Source organism: Mus musculus, chromosome 1 (genome assembly GCF_000001635.26).
Source record: "Mus musculus strain C57BL/6J chromosome 1, GRCm38.p6 C57BL/6J".
In the NCBI taxonomy this organism is placed as follows: domain Eukaryota; kingdom Metazoa; phylum Chordata; class Mammalia; order Rodentia; family Muridae; genus Mus; species Mus musculus.
This window is the reverse complement of record NC_000067.6, coordinates 79,088,738-79,110,826: the sequence shown is the minus strand read 5'-3', so window position 1 is coordinate 79,110,826 and position 22,089 is coordinate 79,088,738. Positions and strand designations below refer to the sequence as shown.

Sequence of the window (22,089 nt, the reverse complement as noted above, 5' to 3'; positions counted from 1 at the left end):
GACTAGAGGGACGGCTCAGTGGTTAAGAATCCATACTGCACTTGCAGAAGACCTGAGTTTTGTTCCTAGCACACATGTCAGGCAGCTTACAATCACCCATAACTCCAAGCTCAGGAAGATCCAATGCCTCTGGAGCCTGCAGTCCTCTGCACTCATGTGCAAATACTCCTCTTCCTCTCTCTCCCTCTCCCTCTCTCTCTCTCTCTCTCTCTCTCTCTCTCTCTCTCTCTCTCTCTCTCTCTCTCACACACACACACACACACACATGCACACATGCATGGACACACACTAAAAATAATTAAAAAAAAAAAAAAGAAAGTGTTTTCCATCTTTTTGACCACTCTCAAGAGACAAACTCAGCTTCATGTCCTTGTAATAATTGTCCTCATTTTTGGCTCATGTCCTTTTACTACTTCAATGAGACAAACATCAAGCTGAGACTCACAGGATGGGCCAGCATATAGCTGGAATTTAATTACATTGTTTGGCTCCAGTTGTGTTCATCACCATGGATGCCTTCTGTCTGGGACACATGAAATGCTTTTCCATTTTCAATAGTAGAATGCTGTTTTGTTTTAAATCATTAATCCAAAGGTTTTAAGTGAGTCTAATTGCAGAAACAAACAAAAAATATGTCAAAGCCATTCAAGCTTTGCATTATAGGAATAACTGTAGGTTGGGAAATAGCATGGTGGAATGTGTTGTGTTGTAGAGGCTTAAAAATATTGCATATAAGGCAGAAGATGCTGCTGCCTAATGTATTGGTCGGGCTTGGGAAAGCCAGCGTGGAAGAAGTGGAATTTTGCATGGGGCATCAGGAAAGGAACCAGCTTTGCAATGACCCAGTCCACAGGAAGAGGGAGACTTTCACTTGACTCACCTGAGTAAAGGATGCAAGAAAGATGCAAGTAGTGATGAATACACCTATAAGAAGACTGTAGAAAACCCTTTGTTCCAAGCTGACTACGGTCCTTGTATCAAGAACAGAAGCATCATTTGTTTCTCTCCAGAGCTAGCTCCCATGTTCTCCATGACAACATGAAACACAGCTGCTCTTCCTTCACTTTGAGATGCCATGATACCAGGCAACTGTGGTTGTCCCTTTTGTTTAACATAGCTTCTTCTGCACTGACCATGATCACAGGCTATTAGCTCTAGGGGGTGTTAAGAGAAATACTTTATACTCTGCTTTGACCATATGCCATGTGAAACTAACAGCTATCCCTAATCCTCATTGAGAATCTATGGACAAGATAGCCTACAACTCTAGAAGATGCCACTCACTGAGTTCTACCTGACTGTCCATGGTTGGCTTGCAAAATGTGTCCAAAAAAACTGAGAATCTCCAAACAGCCGTTCCAAAGTTAATCTTTTGTATACCTCTGTCTGTATTAAACAGTAATGGAATTACTAAAGTCCAAAGGTAGAGCCATGGAAGCAGCTGGTTACTTTGGGATACTTTAAAATTTCATAGTATTTAGATTTCCTAGATTAAAAAACAAGTTCAGGAAACTTTGCAAATACGCTGTGCTGGTGTTGTCTAAGCCTATTTATTAATTTTTTGTTAGTAGATATTCTCCAGAATGCAAGTGTGAGTCCTCAATTCTGATCTTTTGCCATCTATGATAGGAATAATCAGAACATTTCACCCACCTGCAATTGTCCCACAGCCTCTTCTGATAGTAACAAGGATGTGTGTAGCATTTCCTAGTGAGGAGACATCACAAGCCTTAGTGGGGACACATGGAAAGTGAACTGAGTTAGTTACAGGAAGAGTGCTTTCTTGTGATAAGTTTTAAGTCCTGGAAACCAAGAAGTCCTTCATGCCACATTCCATCATGCTTGCCCTGACATAAAGTGATTGGTGGCCAAAGTCTGGATTCAGGCATTATCCTTACACTCTCTGTATCTTTGCTAAAGTATCACAAGAGACTCTTAGCATCTTAGCATAAATCAAAACCCTTTCATGTTATAATTAGGCTTAAGAGTTGCAGTTACAATAGACATGAGACTTTTTTATTTGTTTTCTTTAATTAGGTATTTTCTTCATTTACATTTCCAGTGCTATCCCAAAAGTCCCCCATACCCTTCCCCCCCCCCCATTCCCCTACCCACCCACTCCCACTTCTTGGCCCTGGCGTTCCCCTGTACTGAGGCATATAAAGTTTGCACGACCAATGGGCCTCTCTTTCCACTGATGGCCTTCTAGGCCATCTTCTGACACATATGCAGCTAGAGACATGAGCTCCAGGGGGTACTGGTTAGTTCATATTTTTGTTCCACCTATAGGGTTGCAGTTCCCTTTAGCTCCTTGTTTACTTTCTCTAGCTCCTCCATTGGGGGCCCTGTGATCTATCCAATAGCTGACTGTGAGCATCCACTTCTGTGTTTGCTAGGCCCTGGCATAGCCTCACAAGAGACAACTATATCAGGGTCCTTTCAGCAAAATCTTGCTAGTGTATGCAATGGTGGGATGGATCCCCAGGTATGGCAGTCTCTAGATGGACCATCCTTTCATCTCAACTCCAAACTTTGTCTCTGTAACTCCTTCCATGGGTGTTTTGTTCCCAATTCTAAGAAGGGGCAAAGTGTCCACACTTTGGTCATCGTTCTTCTTGAGTTTCATGTGTTTCGCAAATTGTATCTTATATCTTGGGTATTCTAAGTTTCTGGGCCAATATCCACTTTATCAGTGAGTACATATCATGTGAGTTCTTTTGTAATTGACATGAGACTTAAGAGAGAATCCTGCATAAGAAAATCAGATTTTGATGGCTCCTTTCTGATTGACTGGTAAGGGAGAGGCAGAAATGATATATACAAAACCACTTTAAAATAGTATAGTGTGGGAATTAGCCAATCATAAGGACCCCAAGAAAACTAGAATGGATTCAGGTCCAAATCACTAGGAGAGTTACAGAATCCCATTCCTGACAGAAGAGTTGGGATGAGAAAAGACACTGTCACTTGGAGGGACAGCTCCCTGACAGACTTTGAGAGAGCTCAAGTAACGTTCACTTTCTCCGCATAGAAAACTTAATTCTTACTAAGAGGACTCAGTACATCAAGTGCTTAAGGGTGGTCGAAAGCTCTTTATATATTGACACAAAAATCTTGTTTAGGATATTTTTCTTTAACCACATATATGACAGTACAATTTTAGAACTATGAATGAATAAATAAATAAATATGAAGAGAGTGAGGTGTCAATGATGGCACTGTAGAAAAATGACAGCAGCTCAACAATCAACTATAACGTCTCTGAGCCCTGAGCTCATCTTTGTTGAGCTTGTGATAACTCATCATCTCCCAGGTTCTCCTTTGCATAAGCTACTTTACAATTTGCTCATCCGGTCATGAGTTCCATAGGGAACAAGTAAGTAAAAATATCCAACTGACCTCATACGGTAATGAGGAACACACAATAGCCTGTATTCCCAGACAAGTACCTATTTCTTAAGGTCTGTTCCCTATACTTACTGCAAACTGTAAAGGTAGCAAGCATTTAAGCCCAGAATGTCATACAAGATTGGTATAAAAAGGTGATAGATAGCATAGCAGTTAAAAATGACCAACTATCATACCTGAAATTGTCATAAAACTATTTTCTTTCTCCCAGTGAGATAGGCTGTTTTGTGAAGCAGTGGAAAAGTAAAACTTTATGAAATTATATGTTCCTCTGCTGCTCATTCATCTAAGAATAAACGAAAAAAAAAGCCATTTGCAACCCAGTCACAGAGGAGATGGAAGAGGAATCTCTTGACCAGTGTGTACAGAAAACTAGTAAATGTCTTAGTGACTTTTCATATAATGTGATCAAATTCCTGACAGAAGCAACTTAAAGGAGGGAGGGTTCATTCTGCCTCATGGAACAAGAGATACAGCCCAAAATGGCAGCAAAGACATAGTGTCAAGAATGTCAGACTGACAGTTAGGAAGCTTAGATCAGAAACAGAACCAGCCTATAATCTTTTTTTTTATTACGTATTTTCCTCAATTACATTTCCAATGCTATCCCAAAAGTCCCCCATACCCTCCCCCCCCCCACTTCCCTACCCACTCATTCCCATTTTTTTTTTGGCCCTGGTGTTCCCCTGTACTGGGGCATATAAAGTTTGTGTGTCCAATGGGCCTCTCTTTCCAGTGATGGCCGACTAGGCCATCTTTTGATACATATGTAGCTAGAGTCAAGAGCTCCAGGGTACTGGTTAGTTCATAATGTTGTTGTACCTACAGGGTTGCAGATTTCTTTAGCTCCTTGGATACTTTCTCTAGCTCCTCCATTGGGGGCCCTGTGATCCATCCAATAGCTGATTGTGAGCATCCACTTATGTGTTTGCTAGGCCCCGGCCTAGTCTCACAAGAGACAGCTATATCTGGGACAGCCCCTTCGGGTCCGAGCAGCACTGGGGTAGCCAGGGCGAAGAGTCGGCTGACAACCGCCAGCTACACACAAAACCCACCACGCGATCTTAAGACTTCTGGTGAGTGGAACACAGCATCTGCTCCAATCCAATCGCGCGGGACCTAAGCCAGCCTATAATCTTAAGCCTCACTTCTATGGCCCTGTATGTACCATCTAGATCCCTTGTTCAAAGGGTTCCACAACCTCTATTAACAGCTCTGGGTCTATTTGTAATTTGATGCTAATTCAGTTCTCCTGGGAGTGGTTATGAACAAAGAATGAGTCAGCACTCAGGTAATTTCCTGTAAACCTTCTTCCCACCTAAATTTGTAAAATAAACACTAGAGCTGGTGATTGGGCAGATAAAGGGGAGTTGGAGCTGAAAGTTGAAAGAAGAAGGAAGAGTGGGAGAGAGAGAGGATGACAGAGGAAGTAGAAAGAAAGCAGAGCAGAGAGAAACCACCAGTTATAACTGGTCTCATAGATGGGGAAGATGATAGTGCAGTGGTAAATCTGCCCAATCATGGTGAACAGCTTGTGTTCATATTAATTGAGTTGTGTTTTCATTGCTGGGGCATATTTGAATTAGAGAATTACTGCAACAAACAGGATCAGAAGTTGAGGACCAAATATTCAAACACCTGAGCTAGTGGGAGACATTTCACATAAATCTTAACAACACACATCTGAAATTACTTGTCCAGCGCTTGCCACTCATTCTTTTACTAAGTTCTCCCACCTCTCTCTCTCTCTCTCTCTCTCTCTCTCTCTCTCTCTCTCTCTCTCTTCCTCCCTCCCTCCCTCCCTCCCTCCCTCCCTCCCTCCCTCCCTCCCTCTCTCTCTCTCTCTCTCTCTCTCTCTCTCTCTCTCTGAAATTCTATTTTTTTTATTCTTGATTTCTAAGATTTGGGAAGTTTCTCTCTTTACTTCAAGGGTAGGCATATGACTCAGGTTATATCCTTCATAGGCATGTGTTGTTACAAGGATGAACACATGAGAAAAGAGAGCAGTGAGGCAGTGTGTGCATCCCTGACCCTTTTGTTAGAACTCATTCTGTGGGAGCCTCTGAGTTAATAGGATGCCATCTCATCGTTGGCACGTGTCTTTGTTAATTTTCTATTGCTTTGATAAAACACCATAACCAAAAGCAACCTGGGGGATGAGAGGGTTGACTTCGTTTATATCTTGTAACTCTTCACCCACAGAAGTCACTGTCCATGCTGTTGTGTCACAGAGAAGGAAAATGTACATGTTCACATGGGAGGATTGAGCCTTTCCGTGCCTCAAATGATTATCAAGGCCACCCTGATTTTCTCCCCATCTTTGAAAAGCAACTATTCTGCAGACTGCTCATTGTTGCAGTCTGTCAGTCCACTTAAGACACAGATCCCATCCTTTTGGTTGGCAAATTATTTTTAGATAGTAAAAAGTAACATCATGGCTGTCTTTTTTTTCCATTTTTTATTACGTATTTAGCTCATTTACATTTCCAATGCTATACCAAGAGTCCCCCATATCCACCCACCCCCACTCCCCTGCCCACCCACTCCCCCTTTTTGGCCCTGGTGTTCCCCTGTACTGGGGCATATAAAGTTTGCAAGTCCAATGGGCCTCTCTTTCCAGTGATGGCCGACTAGGCCATCTTTTGATATATATGCAGCTAGAGTCAAGAGCTCCGGGGTACTGGTTAGTTCATAATGTTGTTCCACCTATAGGGTTGCAGATCCCTTTAGCTCCTTGGCTACTTTCTCTAGCTCCTCCATTGGGAGCCCTATGATCCATCCATTAGCTGATTGTGAGCATCCACTTCTGTGTTTGCTAGGCCCCGGCACAGTCTCAAAGAGAGAGCTACATCTGGGTCCTTTCGATAAAATCTTTCTAGTGTATGCAATGGTGTCAGCGTTTGGATGCTGATTATGGGGTGGATCCCTGGATATGGCAGTCTCTACATGGTCCATCCTTTCATCTCAGCTCCAAACTTTGTCTCTGTAACTCCTTCCATGGGTGTTTTGTTCCCAAATCTAAGGAGGGGCATAGTGTCCACACTTCAGTCTTCATTCTTCTTGAGTTTCATGTGTTTAGCAAATTATATCTTATATCTTGGATATCCTAGGTTTGGGGCTACTATCCACTTATCAGTGAGTACATATTGTGTGAGTTCCTTTGTGATTGGGTTACCTCACTCAGGATGATGCCCTCCAGGTCCATCCATTTGCCTAGGAATTTCATAAATTCATTCTTTTTAATAGCTGAGTAGTACTCCATTGTGTAGATGTACCACATTTTCTGTATCCATTCCTCTGTTGAGGGGCATCTGGGTTCTTTCCAGCTTCTGGCTATTATAAATAAGGCTGCTATGAACATAGTGGAGCATGTGTCCTTCTTACCAGTTGGGGCATCTTCTGGATATATGCCCAGGAGAGGTATTGCTGGATCCTCTGGTAGTACTATGTCCAATTTTCTGAGGAACCGCCAGACTGATTTCCAGAGTGGTTGTACAAGCCTGCACTCCCACCAACAATGGAGGAGTGTTCCTCTTTCTCCACATCCTCGCCAGCATCTGCTGTCACCTGAATTTTTGATCTTAGCCATTCTGACTGGTGTGAGGTGGAATCTCAGGGTTGTTTTGATTTGCATTTCCCTGATGATTAAGGATGTTGAACATTTTTTCAGGTGCTTCTCTGCCATTCGGTATTCCTCAGGTGAGAATTCTTTGTTCAGTTCTGAGCCCCATTTTTTAATGGGGTTATTTGATTTTCTGAAGTCCACCTTCTTGAGTTCTTTATATATGTTGGATATTAGTCCCCTATCTGATTTAGGATAGGTAAAGATCCTTTCCCAATCTGTTGGTGGTCTTTTTGTCTTATTGACGGTGTCTTTTGACTTGCAGAAACTTTGGAGTTTCATTAGGTCCCATTTGTCAATTCTCGATCTTACAGCACAAGCCATTGCTGTTCTGTTCAGGAATTTTTCCCCTGTTCCCATATCTTCAAGGCTTTTCCCCACTTTCTCCTCTATAAGTTTCAGTGTCTCTGGTTTTATGTGAAGTTCCTTGATCCACTTAGATTTGACCTTAGTACAAGGAGATAATTATGGATCGATTCGCATTCTTCTACACGATAACAACCAGTTGTGCCAGCACCAATTGTTGAAAATGCTGTCTTTCTTCCACTGGATGGTTTTAGCTCCCTTGTCGAAGATCAAGTGACCATAGGTGTGTGGGTTCATTTCTGGGTCTTCAATTCTATTCCATTGGTCTACTTGTCTGTCTCTATACCAGTACCATGCAGTTTTTATCACAATTGCTCTGTAGTAAAGCTTTAGGTCTGGCATGGTGATTCCGCCAGAAGTTCTTTTATCCTTGAGAAGACTTTTTGCTATCCTAGGTTTTTTGTTATTCCAGACAAATTTGCAAATTGCTCCTTCCAATTCGTTGAAGAATTGAGTTGGAATTTTGATGGGGATTGCATTGAATCTGTAGATTGCTTTTGGCAAGATAGCCATTTTTACAATGTTGATCCTGCCAATCCATGAGCATGGGAGATCTTTCCATCTTCTGAGATCTTCCTTAATTTCTTTCTTCAGAGATTTGAAGTTTTTATCATACAGATCTTTCACTTCCTTAGTTAGAGTCACGCCAAGATATTTTATATTATTTGTGACTATTGAGAAGGGTGTTGTTTCCCTAATTTCTTTCTCAGCCTGTTTATTCTTTGTATAGAGAAAGGCCATTGACTTGTTTGAGTTTATTTTATATCCAGCTACTTCACCGAAGCTGTTTATCAGGTTTAGGAGTTCTCTGGTAGAATTTTTAGGGTCACTTATATATACTATCCTATCATCTGCAAAAAGTGATATTTTGACTTCCTCTTTTCCAATTTGTACCCCCTTGATCTCGTTTTGTTGTCGAATTGCTCTGGCTAATACTTCAAGTACTATGTTGAAAAGGTAGGGAGAAAGTGGGCAGCCTTGTCTAGTCCCTGATTTTAGTGGGATTGCTTCCAGCTTCTCTCCATTTACTTTGATGTTGGCTACTGGTTTGCTGTAGATTGCTTTTATCATGTTTAGGTATGGGCCTTGAATTCCTGATCTTTCCAACACTTTTATCATGAATGGGTGTTGGATCTTGTCAAATGCTTTTTCTGCATCTATCGAGATGATCATGTGGTTTTTGTCTTTGAGTTTGTTTATATAATGGATTACATTGATGGATTTTCGTATATTAAACCATCCCTGCATCCCTGGAATAAAACCTACTTGGTCAGGATGGATGATTGCTTTAATGTGTTCTTGGATTCGGTTAGCGAGAATTTTATTGAGGATTTTTGCATCGATATTCATAAGAGAAATTGGTCTGAAGTTCTCTATCTTTGTTGGGTCTTTCTGTGGTTTAGGTATCAGAGTAATAGTGGCTTCATAAAATGAGTTGGGTAGAGTACCTTCTACTTCTATTTTGTGAAATAGTTTGTGCAGAACTGGAATTAGATCTTCTTTGAAGGTCTGATAGAACTCTGCACTAAACCGATCTGGTCCTGGGCTTTTTTTGGTTGGGAGACTATTAATAACTGCTTCTATTTCTTTAGGTGATATGGGACTGTTTAGATGATCAACTTGATCCTGATTCAACTTTGGTACCTGGTATCTGTCCAGAAATTTGTCCATTTCGTCCAGGTTTTCCAGTTTTGTTGAGTATAGCCTTTTGTAGAAGGATCTGATGGTGTTTTGGATTTCTTCAGGATCTGTTGTTATGTCTCCCTTTTCATTTCTGATTTTGTTAATTAGGATTTTGTCCCTGTGCCCTTTAGTGAGTCTAGCTAAGGGTTTATCTATCTTGTTGATTTTCTCAAAGAACCAACTCCTCGTTTGGTTAATTCTTTGAATAGTTCTTCTTGTTTCCACTTGGTTGATTTCACCCCTGAGTTTGATTATTTCCTGCCGTCTACTCCTCTTGGGTGAATTTGCTTCCTTTTTTTCTAGGGCTTTTAGATGTGTTGTCAAGGTGCTAGTATGTGCTGTCTCCCGTTTCTTCTTGGAGGCACTCAGAGCTATGAGTTTCCCTCTTAGAAATGCTTTCATTGTGTCCCATAGGTTTGGGTACGTTGTTTCTTCATTTTCCTTAAACTCTAAAAAGTCTTTAATTTCTTTCTTTATTCCTTCCTTGACCAAGGTATCATTGAGAAGAGTGTTATTCAGTTTCCACGTGAATGTTGGCTTTCCATTATTTATGTTGTTATTGAAGATCAGTCTAAGCCATGGTGGTCTGATAGGATACATGGGACAATTTCAATATTTTTGTATCTATTGAGGCCTGTTTTGTGACCAATTATATGGTCAATTTTGGAGAAGGTCCCGTGAGGTGCTGAGAAGAAGGTATATCCTTTTGTTTTAGGATAAAATGTTCTGTAGATATCTGTCAGGTCCATTTGTTTCATAACTTCTGTTAGTTTCACTGTGTCCCTGTTTAGTTTCTGTTTCCACGATCTGTCCTTTGATGAAAGTGGTGTGTTGAAGTCTCCCACTATTATTGTGTGAGGTGCAATGTATGCTTTGAGCTTTACTAAAGTGTCTTTAATGAATGTGGCTGCCCTTGCATTTGGTGCGTAGATATTCAGAATTGAGAGTTCCTCTTGGAGGATTTTACCTTTGATGAGTATGAAGTGTCCCTCCTTGTCTTTTTTGATAACTTTGGGTTGGAAGTCGATTTTATCCGATATTAAAATGGCTACTCCAGCTTGTTTCTTCAGTCCATTTGCTTGGAAAATTTTTTCCAGCCTTTCACTCTGAGGTAGTGTCTGTCTTTTTCCCTGAGATGGGTTTCCTGTAAGCAGCAGAATGTTGGGTCCTGTTTGTGTAGCCAGTCTGTTATTCTATGTCTTTTTATTGGGGAATTGAGTCCATTGATATTAAGAGATATTAAGGAAAAGTAATTGTTGCTTCCTTTTTTTTTTGTTGTTAGAGTTGGCATTCTGTTCTTGTGGCTGTCTTCTTTTTGGTTTGTTGAATGATTACTTTCTTGGTTGTTCTAGGGCGTGATTTCCGTCCTTGTATTGCTTCTTTTCTGTTTATTATCCTTTGAAGGGCTGGATTCGTGGAGAGATATTGTGTGAATTTGTTTTTGTCATGGAATACTTTGGTTTCTCCATCTATGGTAATTGAGAGTTTGGCCGGGTATAGTAGCCTGGGCTGGAATTTGTGTTATCTTAGTGTCTGTATAACATCTGTCCAGGCTCTTCTGGCTTTCATAGTCTCTGGTGAAAAGTCTGGTGTAATTCTGATAGTCCTTCCTTTATATGTTACTTGACCTTTCTCCCTTACTGCTTTTAATATTCTGTCTTTATTTAGTGCATTTGTTGTTCTGATTATTATGTGTCGGGAGGAATTTCTTTTCTGGTCCAGTCTATTTGGAGTTCTGTATGCTTCTTGTATGATCATGGGCATCTCTTTTTTATGTTTGGGAAGTTTTCTTCTATTATTTTGTTGAAGATATTAGCTGGCCCTTTAAGTTGAAAATCTTCATTCTCATCAATTCCTATTATCCGTAGGTTTGGTCTTCTAATTGTGTCCTGGATTACCTGGATGTTTTGAGTTAGGATCCTTTTGCATTTTGTATTTTCTTTGACTGTTGTGTCGATGTTCTCTATGGAATCTTCTGCACCTGAGATTCTCTCTTCCATTTCTTGTATTCTGTTGCTGATGCTCGCATCTATGGTTCCAGATCTCTTTCCTAGGGTTTCTATCTCCAGCGTTGCCTCGCTTTGGGTTTTCTTTATTGTGTCTACTTCCCTTTTTAGTTCTAGTATGGTTTTGTTCATTTCCATCACCTGTTTGGATGTGTTTTCCTGTTTTTCTTTAATGATTTCTACCTGTTTGGCTGTGTTTTCCTGCTTTTCTTTAAGGGCCTGTAACTCTTTAGCAGTGCTCTCCTGTAATTCTTTAAGTGACTTATGAAAGTCCTTCTTGATGTCCTCTATCATCATCATGAGAAATGTTTTTAAATCTGGGTCTAGATTTTCGGTTGTGTTGGGGTGCCCAGGACTAGGTGGGGTGGGAGTGCTGCGTTCTGATGATGGTGAGTGGTCTTGATTTCTGTTAGTAGGATTCTTACGTTTGCCTTTCGCCATCTGGTAATCTCTGAAGCTAGCTGTTTTAGTTGTCACTGTTAAAAGCTTGTTCTTCAGGTGACTCTGTTAGCCTCTATAAGCAGACCTGGAGGGTAGCACTCTCCTTAGTTTCAGTGGGCAGGGTATTCTCTGCAGGCAAGCTCTCTTCTTGCAAGGCAGGTACCCAGATATCTGGTGTTCGAACCAGACTCCTGGCAGAAGTTGTGTTCCACTCACTAGAGGTCTTAGGATCTCCTGTGGAATCCTGTGTGGGCCCTTGCGGGTGTCAGGCGACTCAGCTGGCAAGGTAGCCCAGGGCTCGAGTGGAGCGGAAGGGGTTTGTGCCCCAGATCAAGCCCGGGTAGCGGGCTTCCCTATGTACCGCAGTCTCAGGTTCTGCGCGATTGGATTGGGGCAGGCGCTGTGTTCCACTCACCAGAGGTCTTAGGGTCCCGTGGGGAGTCCCGTGTGGGCCCTTGCGGGTGTTGGGCAAGACTCTGCTGGCAAGGTAGCCCGGGGCTCGAGTCGAGCGGAAGGGACTTGTGCCCCAGATCAGGCCCGGGTAGCCTGCTTCCCTATGTACTGCAGTCTCAGGTTCCGCGCGATTGGATTGGGGCAGGCGCTGTGTTCCACTCACCAGAGGTCTTAGGATCCCGTGGGGGGTCCCGTGTGGGCCCTTGCGGGTGTTGGGCAAGACTCTGCTGGCAAGGTAGCCCGGGGCTCGAGACTCGAGTGGAGCAGAAGGGACTTGTGCCCCAGATCAGGCCCGGGTAGCCTGCTTCCCTATGTACCACAGTCTCAGGTTCCGCGTGATTGGATTAGGGCAGGTGCTGTGTTCCACTCACCAGAGGTCTTAGGATCCCGTGGGGGGTCCCATGTGGGCCCTTGCGGGTGTTGGGCAAGACTCTCCATCATGGCTGTCTTAAAGGTAATTGTTACTTTAGAAAATCTGTAAAACTCTGAAATGAGATTTGAGATTTAACAGAAAGGACAGACTTGTTAAGTGGGGTATAGGATCTGAATGAAAGCATAAGATTCCCTTGTAAGCATAATCATTTTAAGAATAATTCCCAACCTAGTTGTGATATAAGAAACTAAAAAGAAATCCATGTTGATAGATTACAAAGCCACTCATTACCCACACTTCTCCTAAGATCTACCTTCTTCTCACAGGAAAACAGATAGGTTACACACACAGCAGTGGGAGACCACACATTCATGAAAATATGGGCAGTGCAAACTGAGTATGATGGATGAAGGAGAGGAGGACACAGGGTTGGGTGTGATGGATCTGGTGAGGAAGGGTGATGAATCTGGGAGGAGCTGAGAGAGAGAGTGAGTATGATCAAATTCATTGTATGGAATTCTCAAAAAACTAATAAAAATTAAAGGGCATCTGAAACTAGTAGGGTAAAAGGGGGCAGTAAGAAAGCAGCTGTGTGTTAATTCTGTACACATTAGTAACCCTGACCAAGCCAGTTGAAAGTGCTGTGGTCTAAGGTGAATGTCAGTATTTTTCTATGCCTTGGTTTCTACATAAGAGGAAACAGCACACTCATAAGAGAATTACAAGTGAATAGAGCACATGAAGCCTAGGATGTAGAAAAGGCTCAGTAATTGCCTACCTCTACTATGCTAATTGTTGTCAGTTAGACCCTCAGGATGAGTTCTTTTTAAAATCTCATAATACATTAAGTAAGGGCAGATGAGGTCCCTGGAGCACACATTTGCTACATGTTAAGGCAAGGGTCCCATAGGTGAATCAAGAATCCAAGTCTAGAACTTGAGTTCCAAGATCAAAGATCTATATACATTTCTCAGCTTCAAAATATTAATCTGTAGCTTTACTTGAATCATAATTTTATGTAACATTGATGGGAGTTTATGCTCATCTTTATAGAAATTATGCTTTCTTTATAGAAAGATAATTGTCAAAATTTTGTAGGTGATAAAAATATGGATGGTAAATTGCAAAATATAATTATTTTTATTGATCCCAACTCATAAAATGAAGTGTCTTAGGCTGAGTAATTTATAAGCAAAATATACATTGTGGTTTGAGAGCCATGAAGCTCAAGAGCAAGGTATCAATTTCTTCAGTGTCACTTGGAGGCCCATGTACTTCATCTGTGTTCTTTTATTATTATGCCTTCATATTACAGAAAAGGCAAGAGCACCATTTTTAAACTTTGTCATGTGACACTAACCTGGGGTTGGAGAGGTGGCTCAGTGGTTAAGAACAATGGCTGGTTTTCCAGAGGACCTGGGTTCAATTTTCAACACCCATGTTAGGTGGCATACAATTGCCTGTATCTCCAGCTCCAGAAGGTCCCACAGATTTTTCTGGCCACTGTGGGTATCTCTCCATATATACACGCACACACACTTGCACACACACACACATACACACACACTCATACACTAAAAATAAATCCACATTGTACCTACAAAGTTCATAAAAGGCACTCAGGCCTTCCTTGAGGGCAGAGTCATTTCTCTTAAACTAAGGCTCTTTCTTTGAAGATCATCACATTATTGGGTTCTGCTACATGTTGGGGGAGTGAAGAAAAGACATCAACATTAAACCGTAATCACCATCAAAGGATAAAACAGTTGACAGGATGATTAGCATCACTAACAATGCTGTGAATAATCAGTTATGAGTCCCTGAATATTTAGGGCAAGCTCCTTTTCAGAAAACATGAAGACAGATGCTCATTGATCAAACAGCATCTAGGAGAGTAGTGGGGTCCAGAAGCAAGAAAAGATACTACCTAGGCTCATATTTTTCCACAATGCTTTTGATTTACATCTGTCATCTTTGCTCAGGTGTCCTCCACCTTGACCCATATTTCTTCTCATTCACCCATTTCACACTTTTTCTCTTCCTTACTCTTCTCTCCAGCTTCTCACAGCAAACCCTGCAGATGAGGCATCGTCCTACTTTCTCTGGGCCCAGCTGACAGAGATGCATTCAACCTGATGGCTGCCTTGGGTTAATTGTGTGGTGAGGAGCTAACAGCTCAGTATGCGTTCCCTTGGAGATTCAGCTCTATAAGATACAGGAAGGTTCACATTCTTAACCCAAAGAGGGAGAATAATGAGGGAATTTCTAGATAGGTGTGGAAGAGAAGGGGGTGAGAGGGTAGCTGGAGACGAAGATCTCTTTTTGTTGTTCTTTAAAATTTTTATTAGATATTTTCTTCATTTACATTTTAAATGCTATCCCAAAAGTCCCCGATACCCTCCCCTTGCCCTATGCCCCTACCCACTCACTCCCACTTCTTGGCCCTGGCATTCCCCTGTACTGGGGCATATAAAGTTTGCTAGACCAAGGGGCCTCTCTTCCCAATGATGTCCGACTAGGCCATCTTCTGCTACATATGCAGCTACAGACAGTAGCTCTGGGAGTACTGATTAGTTCATATTGTTGTTCCACCTATAGGGCTACAGACCCCTTCAGTTCTTGGGTACTTTCTTTAGCTCCTACATTGGGGGCCCTGTGTTCCATCCTATTGATGACTGTGAGCATCCACTCCTGTATTTGCCAGGCACTGGCAAAACCTCACACACAGGAGACAGCTATATCAGGGTCCCTTCAGCAAAATCTTGCTGGTGTATGCAGTAGTGTCTGCATTTGGTGGCTGATTATGGGATAGACCTCCGGGTGGGGCAGTCTCTGGATGGTCCATCCTTTCCTCTTAGCTCCAAACTTTGTCTCTACAACTCCTTCCATGGATATTTTATTCCCTATTCTAGGGAGAAATGAAGTATCCACATGTTGCTCTTCCTTCTTCTTGATTTTCTTGTGTTTTGGAAATTGTATCTTGGGTATTCTAGGTTTCTGGGCTAATATCCACTTATCAGTGAGTGCTTATCAACTGACCTCTTTTGTGATTTGGTTACCTCACTCAGGATGATATTCTCCAGACATATCCGTTTGCCCAAGAATTTTTTAAATTCATTGTTTTTAATAGCTGTGTAGTACTCCATTGTGTAGATGTACCACATTTTCTGTATCCATTCCTCTGTTGAGGGACATCTGGGTTCTTTCCAGCTTCTAGCTATTATAAATAGGGCTGTTATGAACATAGTGGAGCATGTGTTCTTATTACTAGTTGGAACATCTTCTGGGTATATGCCCAGGAGTGGTATTGTTGGATCTATCGGTAGTACTATGTCCAGTTTTCTGAGGAACCACCAGACTGATTTCCAGAGTGGTTGTACCAGATTGCAATTCCACCAGCAATGGAGGAGTGTTCCTCTTTCCCCACATCCTCTCCAGCATCTGCTGTCTCATGAATTTTTGATCCTAGCCATTCTGACTGGTGTGAGGTGGAATCTCAGGGTTGTTTTGATTTGCATTTCCCTGATGATTAAGGATATTGGACATTTTTTCAAGTGCTTCTCAGCCCTGAGACGAAGATCTCTTAACAGTAAAATTCTTCATCCAGATCAAATGAACAGCTGCCTACTGTAGTATCCATTAAGCTTGTTTAGAAGTTGTCCAAGAGAGTTTTGCCTTATTGTATGTATAATTTATTTTCCTATCCCTACAATGGATTTTGTCTGGACCTTAGGCCTTCTACATTAAAATTATCTTACGTGGATTCTAATTACTTAAAAAATTGTGTTAAGCTCAACTGGCTGGCACTATATATTGATAAATGTCTTTTGTTCTTTTCTACAGTGGATGAATATTTTATTTGAAATATCTCAGGTGTGTAAAAGTGTTCATAAGCCAACAGTCAATGTTCTTCAGATACTGTCACTGGGATTCAGATATGTGCATGCCTGTTAGGAACTATCCAGCTAGAGAACAGATAGGTACTGACCCCTATTCTATAACACTTAAGTAGAAATGATGAAGGTTTGCATAAGGTTTGCTTTCCTTCATTTAGCACAAGTATACATGAAGAAAATGAAACTCATATTTGGCAAGTGCATCCAGTTCTTAGATTGAACACAGAATAGACTTGCAATTTAGAATAGGTTGTTGATATCTGTATCTATGTCTACATCTACATCTATACCTATACTTATATCTACATTCATATTATTTACATCTATAAATAGATGAGAGAGAGAGAGAGAGAGAGAGAGAGAGATTACTTAATGAGCAGATCAAGAAAATAAAACCTTACTGAGTAAAACTGAGATACAACTTTTTACTTTCATACCATTGGTATCTTTCACACACTTAAAAAATATCTTGACAAGGTGAGATTATCTGACTTACATTAAAAGTTAGCAATAAATTCAGAAAATGATTTCTGTGTTCATGGGGGGAGTACACATACAGCAAGACTAATTGATAATGCATAACTCTGATGCTAACTCACCATGGAACATTTGTTAGTACCATTGCCAAGGCAAAGCCTTAAGGATGTTGGATCAGAGAAACTATTATCTCTCCAATTAAACTAGTTGAAATAATAGCCCTGGGACCACCCAGGCCTTCCAAAGTAAAATCCTAATAAAGAAATAATTGGATTTTGTGAAATTAGTCAGAAATATCCATTTAAGTTAGCATGCTTTGTCTAAAACTCTTAGCATAACCAGGGAATTATGTTTGCTGGAGATAGCTGAAAATAGCTTATACAAGAGAAATGCTAGTATCTAGAAAAAAATATCAACTCTCTTGATTTTTATGCTAATGGAAAACCTTTCATTTCTAATAAAATATTTCCTATGCCTACAAGGATCTCATAAATATTTATGTTCAGTTCCTTCAGTTGTTTATACAGAATAACAATGTATGTTTCTGGGTTCTAGAACATTTTATGAAGTTGGCCCAAAAGTGTTTTGTCAGATATATCTGAGAACATACTTTCAGTGATTGAGACATCAAATTTAAGCCAAGTATGATAAAACAGGGCTGTAATTCTAGTACACAGGAGGATAAGATATGAGGATTATGAGTTCAAAGGAACCCTAGATAGTATGTTGAGACTTAGTCTAAAAAAATATTAATTCTTAGCTCTCAATGATGATAACATAGGATTGAAGGAAAGCTCTAGAATAAATTACAATTAGTATTTTCTCACCCAACTCTGCATGTATTGAGTTTTAGAAACCAAGCTTTCAAACAAATGAGAGGCTTCTCCCAGTAGTCTTAGCCCTACCCCAGGTGAATCTTCAGACTTGGGTTTTATTGTGGTTCCCAGTGGCTTGGATTTGCTTTAAATATAATCAAATATCCTGGCACTCCTTGTTCAGTATAAATCCATAAACCCCAGTTCAGTGCATTCAGCCAGAGTAAAACAGGACTCCCTTCCCTGGCTGAGCTCTAGTTTGAAACCACAAAGAATGTCTCAACAACAGCAGAACTCTCAGACTTAATTCTCAGTGTCAACTTACCCATTATGGCTGTGGGGCTTATGCCTCTTGGTATTCATTTTCCTCAAGTTCCCAGCATTCCAAAATTATATATAGACTCATCTCCAAAGGAAAAAAATTACCTCAATATCATTCATAGACAGGTATAGACATCCATGAGCTGTGGCCTAAGCTGTTTCAGTCACACTTTTTTCAGTCATTGCTTTCCCAGGATCCCAAGTATTTGAATTCTATGACTTCCATCAATATTCCCTGGCTAAACTAGCTCACAGCTAGGTTTGACTGTATGCTTAGATTTTTAAAAACCTATTTTAATAAGGGTTTTCAAATGCTTTGACTCCACCTCTAGCTCACCATCCAAAAGCAGGGGAGAAAAGATGGGAAATAGACAAGGGGATTGGGACCTCTTTAGAAGTAGTTCTTTGGAGCAATTCCAATCTCTGTCGGGATACCAGCAGTCCAGTTAAAAGTGTCACCAAACAGGAATCAGCAACAGCAGCATGATCCAGCAGAAACCGCCAGGCCTCTGATGAATTGTACAAATTAGCCAGAGCATTGAGGACCAGCAAAAATGCCAGGAGTTCTCTGTCATACCTTTCTCAAAGAAATGAAAATCGGCAAAGACAGGAGACAAGCAAAGAGTTGAACAGCTAGTTATGCAAGTTCCCCATCACTCTCTGTCTAGCCTCACTTATATTCTCTCCAAACATCGTGTGCCTTTCCACTGGCTTTGAAACTTTCACTTCATTTGACTTCAACAGAAGGGGATCTTGGTGCAGTAGAAGGAGAGATTAAGGTTCCCACTCCATTTCAGACCTGTGAATCCTTCTTTCACAATGCCCACTCCTGATAGAAACTAATGATCCTGTGAGTTTCCCATGATCCTCATGTTTAGCAACGAGTGACCTCCATATCATATAGTGACCTCTATATCAGTCCCTCAGCATTTCTTGTTAAGACCCTCTCTTGCTCATCCTCTTAACTGAAACTTAAACATGAGTCTCTTCAACTGAACAATCTGACGTGGATCTATATTCCTGCTCAGGAATCTGTTAAACTAAGTGGAAGTTGAGTCTTTCATTCTCACCCAAGAACCATCAAACCAAATCACACTTGTGCAAAACAAAAAAGAGCTAAGAAATAATATACTAGAAGATGGTAGAGTCTGGGACAATGAGAGGTATATTTGTGCTCAACTGTCTTTCAGAAAGCATATAAAACTGATTGTGGCCACTTCAAACCCCCTGAAGCAGAAGTTATAAAAGCAACATTGAGAGAGTTGCTCTGAAACCAATAAAAGTTTTGAAGCCCCAGATTGTTTAAATCATGAATTGGGTCAGGCTTGGTTTTACCCTTCAAACTGAATCTAGCTTAATGAACATTATGTTTTCAATATTACAATTCTTGTTGGTGAAAAACCACCAACGTTGTGTTCAGTAAGGACCACTAGAAGGAAACTTTTGTTCAAGGACTGAGCTATCAGTCCTTTTAATGTGGCCAGTCTTTTTAATATGGCCTTTAATCACATGTTTACCTAGCTCATAAACATAAAGTTTATTCAGGCTGCCATGAAAGGAAGACCGTTTCTAACCAAGTATAGTTTTACTTATGCAACTAGAAGTAATAGGTTAATTATTAGCTGGTATTAACATGTCTAATGTAGACCCACAGTAATATAGAATGTTACATTAGCTATGAAAAGGCAACATTTCAAGACTCGACAGATGGCTGTACTGAATTAGTTGGATGGCAGCATCAGGCTGTCGTGTCTCTGAATCTATTGACATGATTTGCTGTCCATCATTTATATTTAGACTGAGAACATAAGCTGTCATTGGAATAGCTCCTAAAACTGGCTATGTGGGGCAAAACCTCCCCACAGATCCACAGAGCAGCTCTCTACTGAGGACCCCACAAACATTATTATTCTTGTCTGGGATACAGGGACCACCCTGCCACCACACTTAATAGTTCAGTGAAGATACTGAAAATGTCAACAAATGAAATAATAAAAACAACTCAAGATATGAAAGCATTTAACAAAGTGCATATTGAAATAGCACCCTGCATCATATCTGACTACCATGGATTAAAGCTGCTATCAACAAAGGTGGGAATCGCAGAAAGTACATAAACTTGTGGAATCTGAACAAACCACTACTAAATAAAAAATGGATTAAGACAAAAATCAAGAAGGAAATGAAAATCTTATGTGTGTTTCAGTCTAAATGTCCTCAGAGGTTAAGTAGCTAATAAATGGCCAGGGACAAGAGGTACTATCCAAGGAAGGGGAAATAGAATAGAATTTATTTTACAAAGAGATAAAGGGGAACTAGAATAGAATGTGGAAAAGAATGGGAGGACAGAGTAAAAGAGAGACTATGGAGAGTGACAACTAACACTAAAAGCCTCTTGAAAAGCCATATGGAAGTCTAGTACCCTAGAGGCTATTGTGGATGAGCCTGGTGCTGTTTGTATGTTGATGCTAATTCTGCTCTCCTGGGAGGGGTTGGGGACAAGGAGTGAGTCATACCCAGGTGACTTCTTGTGAACCAATCCCCTAATGAATAAAAGAGCCAATCACTAGGTGAGTCAGTGGGACTTCTGGGTTGGAGAGGAGAAGAGAGGAAGCAGGAGAGAGTTACATCCCTTTGGTGGGGTTTAGTATGAGGACAAGATGTAATTAGGAGTGTCTCCCGGTTTCAATGGTGAATCCATCAGGATTTGCCACCAGAGGATTTACATTTAATAATGCTTACAAGTTAGGATTTTAGTTGTTGTGCTCAGTGATTGAGTTACCGTTGTTTCTGAACTAAGTTTGTGTGGCATTTTCCTTCATGTGGTGGCTCATCTTGGTTCCAGACAGAAAGGTATGGTGGCAAAGCATGGGTTTGCCTGATGTGCACCACAAAGGTTGTGGAGGTTTTAAAGCATGGGGCTGGTGTGGTAGCGACCTGCCAGTAGGAATTTAGTAAGCTGGGTGGAGACAATTTGGAGCTCTGAGTCAAGAGTCTCCACGAGATAAAATGAGGTTGGCCGTTGCCAGTCAGGCCACTGGAGCAGAGAGTTGCTGGCACAAGTGCAGAAATGTGCTGGTTTCATTTTTTTTTGATATTTCCTGCAACAAGAGGCTTCCTAAAATACACACATATATGAAAGAACTGAAATGGAGTCACCATAAAATAGGGAAGACAACAGACATCTTTTTTTATTTTATTTTTCATTGGGTTTATTTGTTTATTTTTTGAGACAGGTTTCTCTGATTAATAGATCTAGACTAGATTTGTAGACCGAAGTTGCCTCAAAATCACAGAGATCTCAGAAGATGGAAAGATCTCCCATGCTCATGGATTGGCAGGATCAACATTGTAAAAATGGCTATCTTGCCAAAAGCAATCTACAGATTCAATGCAATTCCCATCAAAATTCCAACTCAATTCTTCAACGAATTAGAAAGAGCAATCTGCAAATTCATCTGGAATAACAAAAAACCTAGGATAGCAAAACCTCTTCTCAAGGATAAAAGTACCTCTGGTGGAATCACCATGCCTGACCTAAAGATTTACTACAGAGCAATTGTTATAAAAACTGCATAGTACTGGTATAGTGACAGACAAGTAGAGCAATGGAATAGAATTGAAGACCCAGAAATGAACCCACACACCTATGGTCACTTGATCTTCGACAAGGGAGCTAAAACCTTCCAGTGGAAGAAAGACAGCATTTTCAACAAATGGTGCTGGCACAACTGGTTGTTATCATGTAGAAGAATGCGAATCAACCCATTCCTCTCTCCTTGTACTAAGGTCAAATCTAAGTGGATCAAGGAACTTCACATAAAACCAGAGACACTGAAACTTATAGAGGAGAAAGTGGGGAAAAGTCTCGAAGATATGGGCACAGGGAAAAAAATTCCTGAATAGAACAGCAATGGCTTGTGCTGTAAGATCGAGGATTGACAAATGGGACCTCATGAAACTGCAAAACTTCTGCAAGGCAAAAGACACCGTCAATAAGACAAAAAGACCACCAACAGATTGGGAAAGGATCTTTACCTATCTTAAATCAGATAGGGGACTAATATCCAATATATATATATATATATATATATATATAGAGAGAGAGAGAGAGAGAGAGAGAGAGAGAACTCAAGAGGGTGAACTCCAGAAAATCAAATAACCCCCTTAAAAGATGGGGCTCAGAGCTGAACAAAGAATTCTCACCCAAGGAATACCGAAAGGCTGA

The 22,089-nt window shown here is 40.8% G+C and overlaps 1 long non-coding RNA gene across 1 annotated transcript in view; it reads left to right on the top strand.

The window, feature by feature from the left end:
• Gm29536 (predicted gene 29536) overlaps positions 1–22,089 on the top strand; it is a 432,889-nt gene that overhangs the window by 113,685 nt on the left and 297,115 nt on the right. The gene's annotated exons all lie outside the window — the stretch shown is intronic.